This window comes from Aphis gossypii, chromosome 2 (genome assembly GCF_020184175.1).
Source record: "Aphis gossypii isolate Hap1 chromosome 2, ASM2018417v2, whole genome shotgun sequence".
NCBI classification, from domain to species: domain Eukaryota; kingdom Metazoa; phylum Arthropoda; class Insecta; order Hemiptera; family Aphididae; genus Aphis; species Aphis gossypii.
The window spans coordinates 36,531,656-36,552,524 of record NC_065531.1 but is presented as its reverse complement, the minus strand read 5'-3'; the positions used below and the strand labels follow the sequence as shown (position 1 = coordinate 36,552,524).

The 20,869-nt window shown below is 26.0% G+C and overlaps 1 protein-coding gene across 5 annotated transcripts in view; it reads right to left on the bottom strand.

Annotated features, from left to right (window-relative positions):
* Positions 1-20,869, bottom strand: part of LOC114130344 (uncharacterized) — a 282,938-nt gene that overhangs the window by 107,119 nt on the left and 154,950 nt on the right. Inside the window, exon 4 of one of the 5 annotated variants that reach the window (XM_050199051.1) lies at positions 7,219-7,562. The exons of the other annotated variants lie outside the window; for them this stretch is intronic. The gene's annotated coding sequence lies outside the window, so the exon portion shown is untranslated. The remainder of the gene's footprint in view (positions 1-7,218; positions 7,563-20,869) is intronic. 5 annotated transcript variants of the gene reach the window in all.

The following is a 20,869-nucleotide window of genomic DNA, read 5'->3' as shown; positions in this document are numbered from 1 at the left end:
GTTGTAACCTGAAGGTTTTTCGTGAACAATATTCGCTATTTATTATCCCGTCAGATTAAAATGATGAAAAATAGTTCAAATAACCTTTTTGCATTTACGTAAGGCCATATAAAGATGAACAACGAAATAATTTATAAATATTATACAATATATATATTTTTTTTTAGTTTTAAAACACAAAGGTTAAAAATAAAAATACATTATTTAGAAGTGGACATGGAATTATTTTAAATTATTAAAATATTATAGAATTTAAATAAATTTGAAAATTTTTAAATTAAAAAATAAATGTAGTTTCTAATGAGTAAAATAGCTTATTACTTCAGAACTTGATAGCTAATTGAGTGTCTCTTACATGTCCCTCACATCTATGCGCAGTGGCGTATTTAAAAATATTTTTAAGATAATCGATATTATTAAAATATTATGAAACTATTTTATATTTTTATTGAAAGCCAATACAACAATCATAACATTTCCAGACATGGCTATAGACGTAAAAACGTTAAAACAGAAAGTACTATGGTGGCAAATCTATCTGCGTCGTCTGCTTTTGTAAATAATACGCCACTGGGTAAGCGTGAAAAGTTTTAGAAAATGTTGGTACACAATAATATATAACAACAACTTTCGACGTTTGTCTAACACAATGAGTGGTTCACAATGTAAATATAAATGTGTGTCAAATATACACTATTTGTGAATTTTTTTTATTTACCTACTAAATTACATAGGAACACAATGAAAATGAAATTGTAAATTTTATGAACCCCAATTTGATTTGTTATTAATTTTCTAAAAAATATGCTAATATAAATATTATAAAAATATACTAATACATTTATAATTAAACATAATATTACTTTAATTGTTTTAAATTCAAATCTCATTTAGTTGTCTATTTTTTTCAACGCAAATAGTTTTCATCTATAACAGTAAAAAATTATAAGTATTTTGTTTTTAAAAAAAAAAAATAGTTTACTCTCAAATAATGATGTTAGGGTGTATTTACATTTTAGCAAGTGTAGGTTTAAGCTACATATTTTTTTATATTAATTTTACACTTTTTAAACTTTTAAGTCTGCCTGTCTCGCGCGATACTACGTTTAGTGAAATTACTTTTTTTCTTATTGATTGTTTATACAGATTAATATGTTGAATTTGTTGAAGTTTTATCTTGTATGGTAAAAACAGATAATTATAATAATAAAATACGAATTCGTTTATAACTTATTAAATTGTTCAGTATTTTTTTCAAAAATATTATTAGATTTTTTGCTTTAACTAATTTAATTAAAACTACTATATCTTGTTATTTTTTAATTGTCATACCTATATCAAGATTTTTAAGGCTTGAAACAGTTAAAATTGTACTTAACTTTATAAAATATAAATAAAATGATAATATTATACTGTATTGAATTGTTACAGAACAGTTGAATTCTTGTGTAGTAATAAATAATTTAAATACTTTTAAGATAACTTTATTTTTAAATAATAATAATGTTTTTATGGATTAAAATATGAAAAATAAATAATCAATTATTTATTACTGATTATAATATTTATACATTTATGTTTTTAATGAGATTTTGTATAACTAATATGTAATATACTATAAATGAATCATTCAAATAAAATATATTAATATATTATTATGTTATACAAAAAATATAATTAAATCATTGTTTTTATAGAGATGAAACATGTCAAAAAGAAATAAAACGAACAAGAAATACACGACAAGAGATCAACGTAAATATATATAGATTTACAACAATCTCTCATGTTCCTTTGTGTACCGAGCCGTCATTCGCATTGAGTTACTCACCTGTCGTTTTCCCACATCTCCTATTATTCCAAAATAACGGATCCCTCAGCCACCGGACACTTGACTACTACGTATAACCCATAATTTTACGCTCTGTTCCATTTAACTAAGTACCTATTCTCGAGCTGATTGACCGACGTTTTGCTTTTGACGTCGTAACGGTTGTAACTAGATATTTAAATTTTACTATATAGTACACGAGTATACACAACCGTAAATTACGATTTATTACATACAATACGAAATGCATGTATTTACTATAAAGGTGTAAAAAGTTTAACAAATATAATCATTGTTCATTACGCATCACGCATGAATAAATAGCACCTTCTATGAATATTTATAACATAATGTGTTTATAATGAGTTTAAATTATTATAGTGGATCGAGTACTTTTCATTTATTAATTATTAGTCTTATGTATAAAATATTCTGATTGGAAATTAAATCTAAATAAAAACTATTTGTATAAAATAATACGGACTAAAAAAAGATAAGATAAAAAAGGGAAATTTTTCGAACATTGAATCAACTAGAAATTAAAATATCAGTTTTTCTTTTTAGGTAATTAATTTAAAATTTAACATTTATATTAAGGTACTTACTATGGAAAATTATACACCTTTTGATACAGTAGTGTAGCCAGAATTCGTCAATGAGGGGTGTAAGGTTTAGATATATACAATAGTTTATTAGGTTATACACAAAACATATTTTTTATTTTGTTATAGGTACTTTATTTTAAGTCAAAAGAATTTGTGTTTTATTACATTAACCGTAGTCTTCTTTTTTTGATCATTTAGAACATACGTAGTGTATAATAATATAGTATAGTAGGTACATAAAATATTGTGATACGCATCGTTATTAGTGGCCGAACAACACAATATGATTAGTTAACTGTTCTATAATATGTCGTCATTCGCTATCAACGACCCAGTCCAATGTTCATATTATAAAGAGTTGAATAATTAAAAATATTAAAATAATTAAATAAAAATCAATGGGGTTAAAACACCTCTCCACTGGATACGCCACTGCTTGTAAATATTTCTTATTCAATATGAATTCATTACCTATCTTATTATCAAAACTTAAAATTCGTGAAAAAATATGATATTTTTTTATATACATTATTATTTTTCGGAAAATGATACAAGTATATACAATTAGATTTTGAACGAGTTGTTTATTATGTACCTACTTAAAATTATATCAAATTAATTATTTGGTGAAATTCATTGTAACCGAATGCCTAACATGCGAGCAGGACTAACAAAAGATCGGTATGAAGAGATTCTGAGATACTAAGAACCGAAACCGAGGACAATTTGAAGATGATTCCTTTCTTAAAAGCAACAAACTTATATAATTTAATTGAACATTTAAAACAGACAATATCACCTCCTAAATATTTAGAATTATTATTTATTATTATTATATATATAAAAAAAAAAAATGTCTGATTTTAATGTATAGTTATTTATTATCTAATTTAAGTTCTTTACAAACTAACCTTGTAATTATGTAGATAGTAATTATTTTAACTATAACTAATAATCATAAGTGCTGAGTTTATTACAAAGATCAATAAATAAATAAAATTAATTAATTGCTTGAAACTCAATTTAAATAATATGTATAGCAATTTCTAAAAAATATTTTCAAAAAAGTGAAGCTAAAAGAAATAATAACAATAAAATCGAAAAAAAAGTATATAATGGTTTTTTTTTTATAAATGTTTTGTTGTAATTTCTGTAAAACCAATATTTAAAAGATATTAATACTTTTTAAGAAATTTAGAACACCTTATTAAAATAATCACTTTAATATAGAATTTTGTCTATTTTACATCTAATTGTTTAAATCTTTTGTCAATTGTATAGTTAAAAAAAAAGATGTATCTTCTTATTTAAAAAAATAAAAATATTTTTAATTTACCGTAAAAGTTAAAATACACTTAAATCTTGTCTTAGAAAACAATATTAAGGTAGAATCCGTTGAATGAAAAACTTTGGACATAAAAGTTTTGTTATGGTAAATGCATTAAAATTGTTTGGCATGTTTAAAAATAATATTTTACTTTGGAAATTCAAAATATATTCAAAAAATATATTTAATTTTTTTGCCATTAAAAAATAACTTGTACATAAGTATTTCAAAAGTTTTTGTTTTATATTGTAGTGTAACATAATATATAATATACTTTTTTTTACAGCGATACTCTCCGGATATACGGTTATAATTCCTCGGGGTATATATACTATAATACTATATAATATAATTTACAGATTATTTGAAGTATGTTCAGTAGATTTTAGTTTTTAACCTTAATTCAATTTGTATCTATAAAATCGTTTTTATAAAAATGCAATTTATATTTTTAATAAACTTAAATTCATAATCTTTTAATATATAATACATACTTAAAGATATTATACTAATTATAATTTTTTTATCAACATTAAATGTTGCATGCAATAATTCTTGTTTTTACAAAAACATAGCCAGTAAACAATAAACTGTAGGTAGTGGATATCAGAAGATACAAGTTATTAAAACCAAATGGGGTTTTCTATGAATTTATTCTTATAATTTATAATCTCAGTTTGTAATTAAAGAATGATGTGATTCGGGTGTTTTCTTAAACCATAGTACTGCAAAATTCACTAATTTCGTAAGTTTTTACGACATAATGACATATGTCAGCTGCGTATATATAATGTGCATATTAGTATGTTTACTTGAGGAAACGTAATAATACCTTTTAATATTCTTATTGATAATACGATTTGAACATCGTGTGTGAAGATTGTATAAATTAAATAAAAAAGTTTCCAATAATGCACAGATAAGTACCTAACTTCTAAATATAAATTAAATAATTTGAATGATTCAAAGTGTTTAACGGTAATTATAATACGTGGACCGAACATTTTAAATTTCAATATTTATAAAAAAAAAGTTCTGAGTATTGTTATATATACTTTTAATGTTGTAAGAATCCTATAAAAATCGTATAATAAGAAAAAAATTATAAATAACATTTTTTACATAAGCTATAAAAATTAAAAACTCAACTAATTTTTAATTATAAAATAATTTGCAAATTTTTGTGATTATTACGAATTTTGTAAGCATTTGATCTTCATATGCTTGAAATCGATTTTGTCGAAAACTTATATTCGGTATTAGTTATTTTCTCTCAATTACATAATGAGAATGTTTGCCTATCAAATCTAAAACATTTAAAAACTGAAATTTATTCTTGTATGATGTTAACCGATTTGTAAATTTATATTATTCATACTATCAAAGTTATAAATATCCGATTTAAGGGGCAAATTATTAATAATCTTATTTCGGAGAAATCCATTCTAGATGTAACAGGACATTTTACAGTGTTACGATAATAATGATTTGTGTTTGCATATATTTTTTGACAGTTTTCCAATTTGACATTGTTTTTTTCCCTACATAAACATTAGCTTTAAAGTTAGAACAAAATTACAATATGAATAATATATACTCATACGCGTATTCGGTGTCTGCAGAGCACTTTTATGCGGTTCGTGACATTTTTTTTCGGCATTATTATTTCGCGTTCTACACGTTCGCAGCATTAACGGCGGGCCTCACACACGCGGTCGTGCAGGTTAAACGTCCACCAGTTCGTGTGACGCGAGCGAGCAGTCGTCCGTGTGCGTGTTGGCGCAGGCGTGTAGGCGACTACGAATTTTATACGGATCACGGCTAGGCGGTTTCGCGATAAATTCGTAATTTGGGATGTACTCGAGGGCTGTCGAAAAATGTATTTCACTCGGGGGAGACACACACCCGGCCGCGCGTTCGGAGGCGGAAGGCTTGTGATAATACTGAGTAAGCATCGGCGGAGGGAGCGTTGGTTGGCGTCGGTGGCAGCGCATATTATATTTAATAGTGGCAGTGCGTTGTTTTTAGCGTTTTCTCGGCCGAATTTATGGCGACACCACATATATAACGCGTTAGATTAATGAATCTTCTGGGCCCGTTCAAATGCGCGCTGCACGCACCCACCACTCCACCACCCTTACAGTGCTCCTACGAACGAGTTTTCGAGCTTAATTAAACAAAATCAACCTGTGTACTGCACGACGTATATGAATATATAATAGTCATGTTATTGGTAAATCATGCCTATGTGTGCGTCTACCTTAACAGTAGGTGTATACATTATTAATATTTATTTATTTATCTGTTGAGGCTTTAAGAGCGACAGTATTTTAGCCTACCTTTAGACTGAATGTTTAAATCATAGATAAAAAAAATATAAAAAAATCTCTTCTATGTTTTCTTTGTAAAGTGTGAGTTGGAGTGAGGCCGCGGGTTAGTAAAGATTCTTAGTGTTACGTTGTATTTCGAAAATTTAGTCACAATGCGATTTATCGTAAGGTTTTTTTTTAATGTGTCGCATGAAAAGGTTAGTTCTTTGGTGATGACGAATGAGAGTGTTAGATTTGGATATCCTATTTAGTATTTTGACTCGGATGATTCTACATCCGATCGGATCTCATCATTTTAAAGTAAGGTGACATTTTCATTTTGTGATGGAGGATTTCATATTGCTTATTTTTTTTGTAACTGGTAGGTTTATTTATTCATTTTTTTTGCCATACTACCTTTATTTCAAGGTTGATATTATTGAGTGTTTCTGAGGTTGTAGTATAGTAGGTTTATTTATATGGAATGTTCAGATAATGTGTCGTAGTTTTTAGTTTGTTGTAATTCGTTTATTAGTAGTTACTAGCTGATATCAGTTCTTGGGTGTGTTATTCAAGATTAATTTTTGATTAAAAGCTTGTAATTTATTTTATAGCGCTTTAAGATTCTAAGAGTCACTTTAATGGTTATGGAAAAGTCTAAATTCGAGAATGATGTGAATTTTATAACTTTGTAAATGGGGTTTGTCTCATTTGTATAAACACTAGTATGTACCGGGGGGGGAGGGGGGTTAGGTTATACATGGTTTTTCTGGTCTATGATTATCGCGAAAACGACGCTGCTGTAATTTTAAAACGCGTCAGAGTATATATTTGTGTACGGATCGTATACACATTATTATTTAATGATTATACGTGCAGCGTTATTAAAATAATAAAATAATATTATACTTTTGCGTTAGTTTTATAGTTGCCGTTTTATAACGGTCGTTTGGTTCGGGAGAGGTAGCTACGGTGCACGGGCAAAATGATTATTTAAAAAAGAAGTCGGATTTCATTGTGGAGGACAAAATGGAAAACGGGCTCGAGCGCGCGAAAAATCGTGGAAAAAACACGAAAGATTGATGGGCGGCCGTTTTCTCGGCGCGTATAATAGTTCTATCCCAGTGTTTTGAACTGTTTACGAACCGTACAAACATACTACTATTGCTTCCTCCCTCTTCGTCCAATGCCTTTATCGGATCGGGTTGAGTCGGGTGTGCGCCATTCGCCGGTGTGATTGATGAGACTCGTCGTGCCACATCTGAGAAGAGATTTGACTTTCCCACTCGTTCGACTGCGTTTGTGTGTGTTTGCGCCGCCGTGAGATATGAATAAGTCGATTAGTAATAATAATTATAAGCTTACAGCTCGTTTTCTTGCCGCGCCTGAGTGGGGGAAAGGACACGTGGCTGAGGCGCTGATAACGTGGCGATGACAGACGCGAGACGTGTAAGCCGCGCGCTCCAGAGATGTCGTCATCTCCCGTCCATCTGTTTTAATAATAATTAATAATATTATTATTATAGCAACCGTGCATTATTGTTATGTTACACTTCTCGCATATGCGACAAACGTCTGACGTTTAACTGAACATTTATAATATATTATTATATTACGTTGGGTGTTTCACTAAGCATTTTTTATTTAATAATGAATTTAATTAAATTCTGATTTTTGGAATTTTCGAGTATAATTAAAGAATATAAATTACAATATTGTATTGTTACATCAATAATGCTATTGTTAATCGTCCTGTACATAGAGATTCGTCACTCTTTATGTGAACCTAAGTTGCGTTAGTTGAATTATGACATTCGTTAGATGATTACAATTTCTATCAATGTGATAATTATCATTATATTATGTGTTATTGATAGTGACAAGGTACACGGATGCTTAAGTCAATACAACGAGACAACAGGCAGCGGCGACTTAAATAATATTGGGGTTAAAAAATTATCTCACCACGCGGGACCAACGACGGCTTAATATTATACGAACGAAATGTCAAGTTTCAGATGAATTTTCCCAAATGCTTATATCTACCTATGTATCATTTTATATAACCTATCGGTTATTGTGGCTAAACTACGTGGTTCTTTTGATATCACATTAAGCAATTTCTACTGTATATACAATGCTATAGTTGATGTAAGTAGTTGTTATGTCGTAGGTATTATATTCTACCAAACCGCATTCTAAGCAAGAAACTCTACGCTCACACCGCCGCCGAGAAACGAGGTTGTGACGGTCGCAATCGACCACTTCCACTGTCAAGAAACCATTGAGCGAGTTTCGTTCATTAAATCGAAGGTGTGACAAACACTTTTGCAAATATTTGTCACGCGCTAAAGCATAGTCGGAAATCCATTAATATCTCAGAGCAAGCTAATATTTTTAAAATATATTATGTAAGGTGCAGAAGAGGGGCTCCACCACAAGTCATGTAAAAGAGTTAATATAATTATGTATTATATTCGTATATATATATATTATAGTTTATTTTTTTTGTTTATATAGTACCTATTAGACATTTGAATTAAAATAATGTCACAAGTAATCGTACGATTATTGGATTATTATTTTGAATAAATAATTCTGAAATATATACTCATTAATAACGAGTCATTTGCAAAATTTTTAACAAATTTTTTTTTCTAAATGTCGAAGATAGATTTCGAACGATTTTTAATAATTAAAGTTCTCAGTCATGCTTTGGTACATTTCATTAGTTATATAATTATTATCTAACTAATAATCATAAAAAAAATGTATTACATACATAAAAAATATTTGGGGACATTACAACCTCCCCCAATTCTTCCCATATGTGTTAAAGTTTATGGAAAAATAGTGGTTAATAAGTAAAATATGCAATTCTAGAAACAATAATGTGAGAAGACAATAGCGGATCATAGTATGGCGCGGCGTTCTCTGTGAATAATGCTCCGGAAAGTGTGCTATAGAGTGTGTGTTCAGATGGTTATACGAGCGTTAAGAATTATAATATTGAAGTGAGGATTTATCAAGGTTTAGTCGTTAACTCGTGTAAGGTCGTGTACCTACTCAAACTCCTTGCTATTGGTGGTGGATAAGATTAAAAACATAATATACTCGACGTAAGTATTTTATGCGAATTTATGAGAATAAATGGGAAGGTGGCAAATGAAAAACTGAAAAAAAAAATCGTTAACATCGGATTGAGATATTGCGGGTGAGAAATAATGTAAAGCTATGGCATGAGTTATAATATAAGAAGATAAAAGCGTTCAGAACTGCACGATATCAAAATATATGAAACGCGGATACGTAAAGATATTGTGTAACGGAGGAAACTCGAAGAGTAGGTATATGGCGCAATTAAAGAATGCTCTTTTACTCCAATTAAGAATAAACTGTTGTTAAAAACAGTAAACTAATTACGAAGACTATAAAACCGGTGGGACGTTAAAAACCGTATATACACGAAATGAGGTACCTTCCTACCTATAATGTGCATTAATAGCAAGTTCCATTAGCACGACAAGATAAAATATTTTATGGAGTACATATTGGCTGTAGACCGTGTAAATTTAACCATCAGTATATTATATTTATAAACTCTTCGAGTATACCAAGTTCGATGAATTTGATGTTTTGTTACAACTATTGTTTTTTTTTTAAATTTTACGATAGTCATATATTTTTATATTTGGATAATTCATTACTTTTTTGATAATATTCAAACTTTAGTTGTATTTTCCTACTGTATGTATTATATAATTATACAACATACTTTCTGAAAATTATATTTGCCGAAATAAAACTGAAAATGGATACCTACAATAATAGTTTAAAGTAATGTTTTATTTGTCTGTATGGAATTGAATACTATATTTACTAATAGTTTTAAAAATGATACTGATATAGGTACTGACGGTATCAATATTAAAATATCAAAGCTATTTTGTATAGATTTCTCTAACCATTTAGTATCACTTATTTTATATTATGTATTCTATAGTGTTAATCAGACATTATTAAGCTGAAATATTCAGTTAAGATTTAACTATTGTTCGAGTGCATATAGTATGTGTTTTCAGATATTTCGATTTTTAATAAAAATACAAAATAGTATACTTTGATAATCATTTTGAAGATTAGAATAAGGTAATATAATAATTAATAATTTAACATAATATTATAAACTATTGGTTTCTAAAAAGCCTATAATTATTAGGTATTGACGTTTTTATTAATTCAGTAATTCCAACATGTATTCGGTATATTGAATTTCACTAATAGTGTTAAATTTTGTTTTCCAATTTATTTTTATCTAAAACTTATATGAGTCTATTCATTTTTTAAATCTCAGTAACTCAAAAAAAATATATATATATATATTTATATTGTCATAATTTACATATTTTATATATTAAATATTTTATGAAGTATGTATTATACGTAAATCAAAATTTCATGAATACAAAATAATATACAGAGAGTTAAGATGTTGTGTAAAACATAGTCACGATTGATCGAAATTTAAAATTCTTCTTATAACATTTCAATTATGTTCGTAGTGTATCACCTGCATAAAATAATAATACAAGTTTATTATGCAAAATATTGTCTTTATACAATATTAATTAGCTGGTCTTATGCTAAACTTCTGTATTGAATAGTAGGGTTTAGACGTAGTTCGCTAAGAACGAGAACTGTATAATAACGAGTACCACATCACACACGATAAAAACTTTATTTGTATTTTATTATTCGATATACGTATTGTAGCTGTCCATTTAGTGTTATATTTAAAAATTAAACAATAAATATTAATTGTGTGATTGTAGTATTAATTGTTTTGTAACAATAACAATCTACTTGTATTTATTTAAATAATTTATTAAATTGTATTTGTTTATTTTATCTTTTTTTTTATATATTTCAGATGTAAGCAATGCTAATAAAAATAATATAACATAGCCCTTTTTGTAAATAATACGAGTCTAGTTTCAAAGTTAATTGTTACAGTGTATGTACCTAAAAACAGGTATTTTTTTGGTTTGCTCAAACCGTAAACAAAAGCTATACTTTTAATATTATTGCAACATTTTTAAGAAATCTCACTAAGTGCGGGTTTGAAGAAATACCAACAGTTAAATTTTTACCGACTTTTGCTCAAGAGTATTTTATGAATGACGTAATGATTCATCAGTTATTTCAAATTTAATATTGGAGAAAAAATTAAATTGTGTTCTGAGATGAATGAAATGTATCAAGTATTATCTGTAACATACTTGGAACTTTATTTTATATTAATTCTAGAAAATACCTTTATTGGGAATCATAAGATAATAATGTAGAATATTTCTATTCTAGAATGTATTTTGTTTATAACATAACTTTGATTTTTAAGAAAAAATCAAATTTAAATATTTTAGTGACTTAATCGTAGTATAAATTAATAATACATTTTTATTGTTTTTAATGTAGAATTCCATATAGTCTTAAATTAATTAAGAACAATTTTTATTTTTTTATAAAACAAAAATCCATTTAGCAGTTTTATTAGTATGGACAAATTGTTACCAATATTAATATATATATTTTTTTAAATGGTATTGTGAAAACAATGAATATTTGACATATTTTTATGTCTTACAAAAAAAACAAACAAAATCACGAGTCGGATTATAAAGCATCAGTGCATCAGTGACGATAACAACGATGACAACAAAACGATGTGGAAGAAGATATTGAGATATAAAATACTTTTTCTCGGAAGAATATTGAAATTTGTTTAATATTAAAAAACTAGAAAAATCCTTAAAAAAAAAACGAAAATGAATAAAAAAAAACACCGATTGGATAACATGGTTTTCTACGTTTTAAAAACATCACGTATAATATAAAACTAACGTATATAGGTTATTAAGTTCTTATTATAAGAGTGTGATTGAGAAAAACGAGCATGTGACGTGACCACACTTTCCCCCCCATTAATAAACTATATAGAGTGATTCAGTAAACATGTTTACCCTCATTATTTATCATTTAATTACACAATTATTCAACTCGACAGTTTATATTTAAATATGGTGGTTCTCGTTTGAAAAATAAAAACTATGGCACAGGACACTTTTTAAATAGCACAACAAACACTAAAACAAGTACTTGAGCATGTGGTTTTGATAAAATAACTATACTTAATAATAGAAAAAGTTAAAAATTGATTTAAATACATTCACAGTTAAATTAAATAATGTTGAGTATCATGCTTGGTGTATATACCTGTACGTAGAGGAATCTGATTAGCCATCTAATTTATATTATATATATATATATATTATCTTTATTTTTAATCCATTTTGGATTGGTATGTATGTGTGTGTGTGTGTGTGTGTGTGTGTGTGTGTGGTGTGTGTGTGTGTGCGAGGGACAGTCTTGATTGAGTTTCGAGCGGGGTTTTACTATACTCTCCTCTCGTTTCTTGGCTGGTGGATATTATAGTCCACGAAAGCTAGACATTTCAATTCGGTCACGATATAATATTATTTTATATTGCTAACCCGGGGTCAGTGGGTTTTGCGGTTTCTGAAAACAAAACTGTAATTTGACAACTCACTAAACTACCCAGATGGAAAGAACAATATATATTATCGATTATTGTTGTGAAAAATTACAAGCAGACGCAATATTGTGCGTGTAACGCGTTTCACGACGACTATAGATTGTTCTAACATTATAAAATTATTCACGTGATCTACGTAGAGCATAAACAAAAAATTAAATTCGCAATCAGGTAAATATTTATTTTCAGAAATTTAATATTGGATGTTTGAGTTCAAGTTGGACATGTATACTTATATACTTATATACTTATATACTTATATACTTATATACTACATTATACATACCTACAATACACAAAAGTTTAACACAATTTAAAATAAGTGATATACAAATAAAAATTCAGAGTACACCATTGTGTAGGTAAAGAATAGGGTTCAAAATTCAATTAAGGAATGTGACTAAAATTGTATTAGATATATTTTAGTTTTATAATTTTTTGTTGGATCTATAAATTATATTTTGAATAGTTTAAAATTATTTATAATTGGTAGATTGAAACTTATGCCAAAATCGGTCTTACAGTTTTGATAATTCGATATGTTCATATAAATAACTGATATTCTTTACTATCAATCTTTTATTTATTTTTTTAAATTTTGTTGAAAAATTATGTTTTAACAGGAAAAAAAAGAAATCATATACAACATTTAAAGTGAAAAATTAAACTATTAACTAAAAATTAATAGAATAACTTTTATTCTATTATGTATATTTTTATTGTCATTGGGAATCAAGTTTTAATTTAATTATTGAAGAGAGAAACTGGCAAAATTCCAATATAGCTTTTAAAAATATACAAAAAAATACATTGACGCATGTTAGGTTATTTTGTGTGTTATTATTTTTCTATGAATAACTTTTCAAAATTAACAACAATGTAGAAAGTTAGCAGTTTCATCGAACACTGAATACAACGTTATTATAGTATAACCTTCCTGGCTAAACTATAATTTATGCTATTAGTAAATACTGTTTATTAAACTTGTGGTTGTGCTAGTTTTCACACAGTTATGTACTATATAAAGTTGCGTAAGTGAAATCACTATGTCCTATTAAGAGAATTTAATCGCTATTTTATTACAACAATATCAAATCCAGAGTTTTATTTTGACATATCTAATTAAAAGTAATAGCATGTATATATGGTGTGTAAATTATGTATTTAGTATTGTAACTTACCACTACCTTTGTTATTAAATGATTTCATGAGTAGTATGAGATTTATGGCTTAAAAATTATTCAAAAAGTTATTGTGTATGTGATTTATGACTATAAATACAGTGTTCAAATATTAAAATATAATAATACATATTATTTATATATTAACGTAGGTAAAAAGAAAATGTTCAATACATTTTTATCAGCTCGTATATTGTCAACAATATCAATTATTGCATCGTTGCGTTATAGAATGATTAGGGACAAGTTTTAGTGTATACAACTATTGAAGTGTAGTATCAACAATTTTTATTATAAATTTATAAACGTCTCTACTATATTTCTATAATTTAATTATTATTGCACCTGTATAATACGAATAATATATAAACGCATCATACAATATATTAAAGTATATATTTTATATTAGTATAGGTACTATTAGATATAATAATATAATACACACAAATATATACATACGATATAGATATTATTTTTTATGTGCCATTGAATATCTGACTATCATAAAAAAATCACATGTTTATAGGATATAAAGCATATTATGAGAACATAATATTTCAAAGTAATGAATAATAGTTATAATATCAGATTTTATTACTTTCTTTTTAAGTTTGTTGCAGTTTACCTATGCAATTTTATCGGTTAAGTACAAAGCGCCAGATATACAAGCCTACCGAGTTTTAGGATTTCTGACGTTTGATTACAGCTATATCTACTGTGCGGTTTAATAATTGTATTCAATCATATGTTATACTAATATTTGTAATAATTTATTGTTATTATATAAAAATATAATTACGACTAAACATTCATAACCGGCCCATATTTTGAGTGACCCGTCGAGATTTTTCAGTAACTCACCGACCCAATCTGAGCTTGGTTAGGTTACAGAGTTGATTTTATTGTAGGAATACTATTTCAATTATAAGTCGTTTATTATAAAAGTCGGTAGGTACTTGGTAAAAAAAAATGATATGTAGTGTTTTACTATATAGCTATTGTTCAATACATTCTAGAATTTCTGATTTATAAATTAACAAAGCTTGTATTTAATGAAAATTATGTTGTATAATTATATAATTAATATATGATATTAAAACAATAAATAAATAAATATATTTGATATATTAAAATATATGATATCAAACTCAATATTTTATAGTTCACATTAATTAACAAAAAACGGTTTTTATATAAATACTTGGTAATTTAAGTATATTATTTTTTATCATCGTAAGAGTTATAATGTTACTTACTGTATAAAATTCGTTCTTTTAAATATTTAAATTTTACTTTTAATACCGATACTTTTTAAATATATACATTTTTTTTAAATATTGTATTTTTAAATGTTTGTTTATGTAAACTAAAATATTTTAAACTTTAAAAACAACAAAACTTTTTAAGTTATTTATTGTAGCCTATAATCGGTAAGTATTAGAATATAAAAAGAATAGTATAATATATACGAGTACATTCGTATTTGAAATATTTATTGTAATTTCGACAAACTTTTAAAGGATCGAAGGTAGTTCAATTGTTTCTTGTTGTTTTTTAAAGTCTTAAAAAATCGGTTTGGGTATCAATTGTAATAACATCAGAGTATAATGACTTGTTATTTTTTACCTTAATGTCAATGAACGTTTATTTTAAATCATGTTTAATGTTTATTGGGGTAAATATTTTAAAATAAATTAATAATGAATAATATTATTTGCCGCGTAAAATATAATTGGCTGTATGATTCGTGAGTTATAATTATATAAATTATATAGCAGGGGCGGCCAAACAGTCGATCGCGATCGACCGGTCGATCTTAGACAATTTCAAAGTCGATCATGATAGAATTTATTTTTAGAGTCACTCGCCCTATATATTTCTTAACCATTATAGTTATTTAATAATAAAAAAAAATTTCTATGGAAGTCAATCCTCAAAGGTGAAGTACATTTTTAGTAGATCGTGACCTAAAAAAGTTTGGCCACCCCTGCTATATAGTATAGGAGTAAAGTATAGTAAATAATTTAATAGTCTAAGACCCTAAAACATTGTTTATCGTACTATGATAAATTAACAATTTTTGTCTCATAATTTCTTATGGACAGCTGTAGACACAATTTTAGTTTGTAGGGCCTCGTGGACCAAATCAAGAAAATGCCTTTATAATCCAGACTTTTCTTTTAAGGTTGACTCGGAGATTTTAAAAATGTATCCTTATAAAAACCGGAAACTCGTTCTGCTGTAAAGAATGTGTAGTATTCAAGAAAAGAAAACAACAAAATAAGTTTCAACAATGATTGATGTCTGAAAGCTGATTATTTTTATTGTTACCATAAACATTCAAAAACAAATGTTTATTTATTTCAATGCGCATATTTTTTGGATTAATTAAAATAAATCAGTTTAAGAAAGCTGCGTTTGATTGCATTTTTTATTGTACAAAATTAGAGTAGTTTTTATTTTTAAAATAAAATAATAAAAATACAGTTACAGTTACAGCGATGAACAATTAAATAATATTATATGTTTTTAGCATACATATAGTTTAGAAAATAAATGAATTAAATTAAATCTGCTAATATCTAATCTTGTTGAATAATTTGTACAGTTTGTACACAAAACAAGAAACTTTGGCCTTGTATATTGTTATAGGTGTGTCGCATACGTGTCCATGAATATAATTGTTGTTTATTCAACAATATAACTATATGTATGATTACACAGCTATTACATTAATAACATGGAAAATTTAATCAAAATTATAGGACTTTTCGGTAGACAATTTTAATAATAAAAATGTTGTCTTCCATAAAACTAAATAATAGTTAAATTTAATATTAAACTGGATTGAGATGATTAGAATGATTATATCTATAACAAGATATTCATTTTTTCTGAAGAAAAAAAATCGAATTCTCTTATTTTTTTTACGAACATTTCTAAATTTTTTTGAATAATAATTCCAATGATGAATCTTATAAACTGAAAAAATCTATTGAATTTATAACAAAGATGGCAGAAAATAATATTGACGAATTGCACTCCAGGGTGCAATAAATATAACACCATAAATATTTCAAATTTTAAACAACTCTCTGTATTATACACATTACTCTGCTATGTAAATGTTGTTAAAGCGAAATTCCAGCCAAGGGTGATACTATTTTCTAAATATGATTTTGGAGGGTGGAAGTTAGGAATGTAATACAGATAATTATGTATAGTAGTATGTGCTTCATCTGAAACATTGTTTATGTTTTTTTTTTTTTTTGTACTTTTTGTATTACATTTAATACAATTTTATCAAAGTCAATATTATACTTGAATATAAAACAGTATTCAAATACTCAAAAAAATGTATTATTTAAATTTTAAATTTTGGTGGATTAAATAATATAAAGCCCATTATTTAATCTTAAATGTAATGTTTATTTTATAATATAATGAATACAGTTTTTTTATTATTATTTTTGAATAACAGATTGAATATAGTATCAAAGTAGGTAAAAATGTATAAACAAGTTTATACTTCTGTGTTAATTTTAATCATGCGAGTATTATTTATGAATATGCAGTTAAAAAAATATCACTGTTCTACATAATTTCCATCTGTTCCAAAAAGTACAAAAATAAATAAAAAATACGTACCATGTTATTTATATTTTATAATTTCATTAAGTATTAGATAAAAAAAAAAACAGATTTTTATTTTGCTTTAAGGGTAAAATGGTTCATTATTTTGAAATTAACTATAGTTAATTCAGTCACCATAGTTTCACGTTTTAAATTTCAATGCAAAAATAATAATATAGTACAATTATACCTTCATTAAATATAAGCGTAATGTTGGTATTTTTGCTAGCTGTTTTTATTATTATAATTTAGACTAATACAAATATTTTTTAGGTAATTGAACTATATTTGAGTGGTTTACTAGTGTTTTAATATGGTTATATATCTACACTACTTATAAAAGTATTTAGTGGTAATGTTATATAAAAAATTGTTGACAAAATATAAAATATGATATTCTGTATTTCTGTGTAATCTGAGATATTGATGTGGTGTGTGAATTTATTTATTTAATTTATTACTTAATGTATTTATACAACATGAGAATTGATTAAAGGAATTCAAAACGTTACTCTTTCAATATACTTATAAATCATCATTATTATAGTTAAATCTTCATTAACAATGGTCTATTAAATGATTTATTTAATGTCAAAGATTTAAACTTGCATTTTAAACTACATAAACATTATTAATTTATTTATGGTCAAGAATATTATTTATTTGTAGCTTGTATTTTATTGCGAGTATTATTAATTTTTTATGTGTTTTATAGGTGTGTGTTTTTGGTATTTCATCGTTTAAAAATAAATGAACATTAAATATATCAAAATATGATTAGACGCAAGGACCGTAGTTTTTTAATCACTTTTTTAGCATTATTCATGTGCAACATAGCCCCTGTTCAAACATAAAAAATGTCGTCACACGTTGCGTGCTACACTAACTTCATAGTGTGATATTGTTTAAAAATAATATATATTTATTTTTTTAAATAAGCGTAATTTTTAGCCACAGGATAAAAAAATATGTGCAACCAGTGAATTATAACTGCCATAAATTGCATTTCGTACACTAAAACGAATATTATATTTTTAATATTTTATTATTGTTCGTACTTTAATTTATTAAAGCTAAACAGAATAGACCGATTCGATTCAGATTTATTAAAAATATTTACCAAACAGAGTATTAATACTCTATTGAATCTAAATTTAAAGCTTTTATAATAATCATATATTTGGTAGTTTGATACCTATGTACAGAGAATTATGTATGCAAAAAAAACAATAACTAACGATACACAATTATTATTTAATGTTAAATAAACGAAAATATCAATACACCACATTATTTTAACTTAGAATGTATACACATTAGGTTACTTCCAGTGATCAAAACTTATATATAAATAAAATGCGTTCCATTTAGTAAGAAAAGTTATGAAAGTTTAGGAATTTTAGATTTTTAAATTTCTTTAACGTTACAATTATGAATACAGTTAAAGTAGATTTTATTTAGTATACTGCCGAACTTTCAATAAAACTAATGAAATGTTGTTCCAGTTAATATTAAAATACGTTACATTTATATAAAATATTATACTTGTAAAATTTATTTATATTACATTTTGTATTATTACTATTATTATATCGTGTTTATGCATGTTCGATTTTAATGCGATTAACATTCCTTGAAATTTTCCACTACAATTCGAGTTTAATACAATCAGTTAATAAAACAAAAATAATATACATATAATTTGTTATTAAAGAATTCTAACCAAATTAGTTATTTAAAATAAAGTTTCTTCTGTTAATAATATTACGCAATTCATGTCAAAATTAATATTGTCTAAAAATTTTACGGCCAAAGAGACGATTTTATAATAGACATTATGTTTTACATAATACAATTTTATATTTGTATATAATATTTAGTTTATAAGATGAACCTAATTTATTGGATTTGGATAAACCATTGAAGTTATCAGGAAATTTAATAATTTTGCAATGTGCTGGAAAATGAAATGATTTCCAGAGCTTTGTTAATGGAGTCGATGTCTATAGTACAGAATCGCAATTATAATTTATTTATGTTATAAGAAGCTTAGGAAGGGAATCATTTCAAAACCATTCAATATTAGCGGAAATTTCTATAAAATCAAAAAGGAATATTCGAATAACTCATACGTAGATACGAATCTGATGTAATTCAGAGATACAAATATGGGTTTTGTTTACCACAGAAGTATGCAATGGGGGAGTACTGGTATATTCAAATGTAGATTACTCATTGTGAACCATATTGATGTATTGTGATAAGTTTTTACATCTTATACAGTTTATTGAATATAGTACAATAGGTAATCGTAAGATACATATCTAGGTAAACTCCGTAAAAACAAATGGGTGTGTCCAGTTATAGGAGTTTACAATTTTCAGACGATAGCCAATTCTGCTGAGTCAACAAAACGTGCAGAATATCAGTCCATGCGATAATATCATATGTTTGAGTTAAATATTAGTTTAGTTAAGTGTACGGAATAAAATACAAAAGTAATAAAGAGGGTACTCTCATAAATTGTGAAAGTGAAGAGACAAATTTTTTCTAATATAAATATTCAACATGGTATATAAAAACTTCACTGGTGAATTGGCGATGTACAAGTATTTTAAAGTAATTATTATAGATTAACAAATAATGTATATTATTTAATTTAAAGTAACATAATTAAATATAAAACATATTATTAATTTATGGCACAAATAACTTTATTGTGATTGATGATTTCGATTTTTAATATAGATACGGTCCTAATGTGTCACTAACTCCATCACTAAAATCATCATTACTCATTGCATACAATATTTAAAAGAAAGGTATATATTATCATTTTTGAAAATGTTTTTAATTTTTGTAAAAGTTTAATTAAAGTAGTATCATGTTTAATTTTTTATAAATCATTTTCAGAATTCAAATGCAAGAATATGTTTGGGGCTTGCAGAACTTATTGGTTTTCATTAAATATTTGGTTTTTATAAAATCAAACAAATAAAAATTATCAAAATAATTATTGTAAATGAATATTATTATTATTATTTTTTTTTTATTAATAATTAAAGACCCGCCGTGACCTGTAACCATTGGTCTGACATTATAGTACATAATATAATATATTGCTTAACCTAAGATCTGAAAATTAAACATTCATAATTTATTATATTTTATTAATCAAATTTGATTTTTTTAAAAGAATGTTGTGTTCATTCATACCAATATTTTAAGATAAATATAATTAAATAATGTATAATATGTATAGGTATTGAAAAAAAAAATATCGCAATCAACAAATAATTTAAAGTGTCTAAAGTATAATTATTTTATAATTGTTGAAAGATACATAAATTTAAATTAATATATAAAAAAA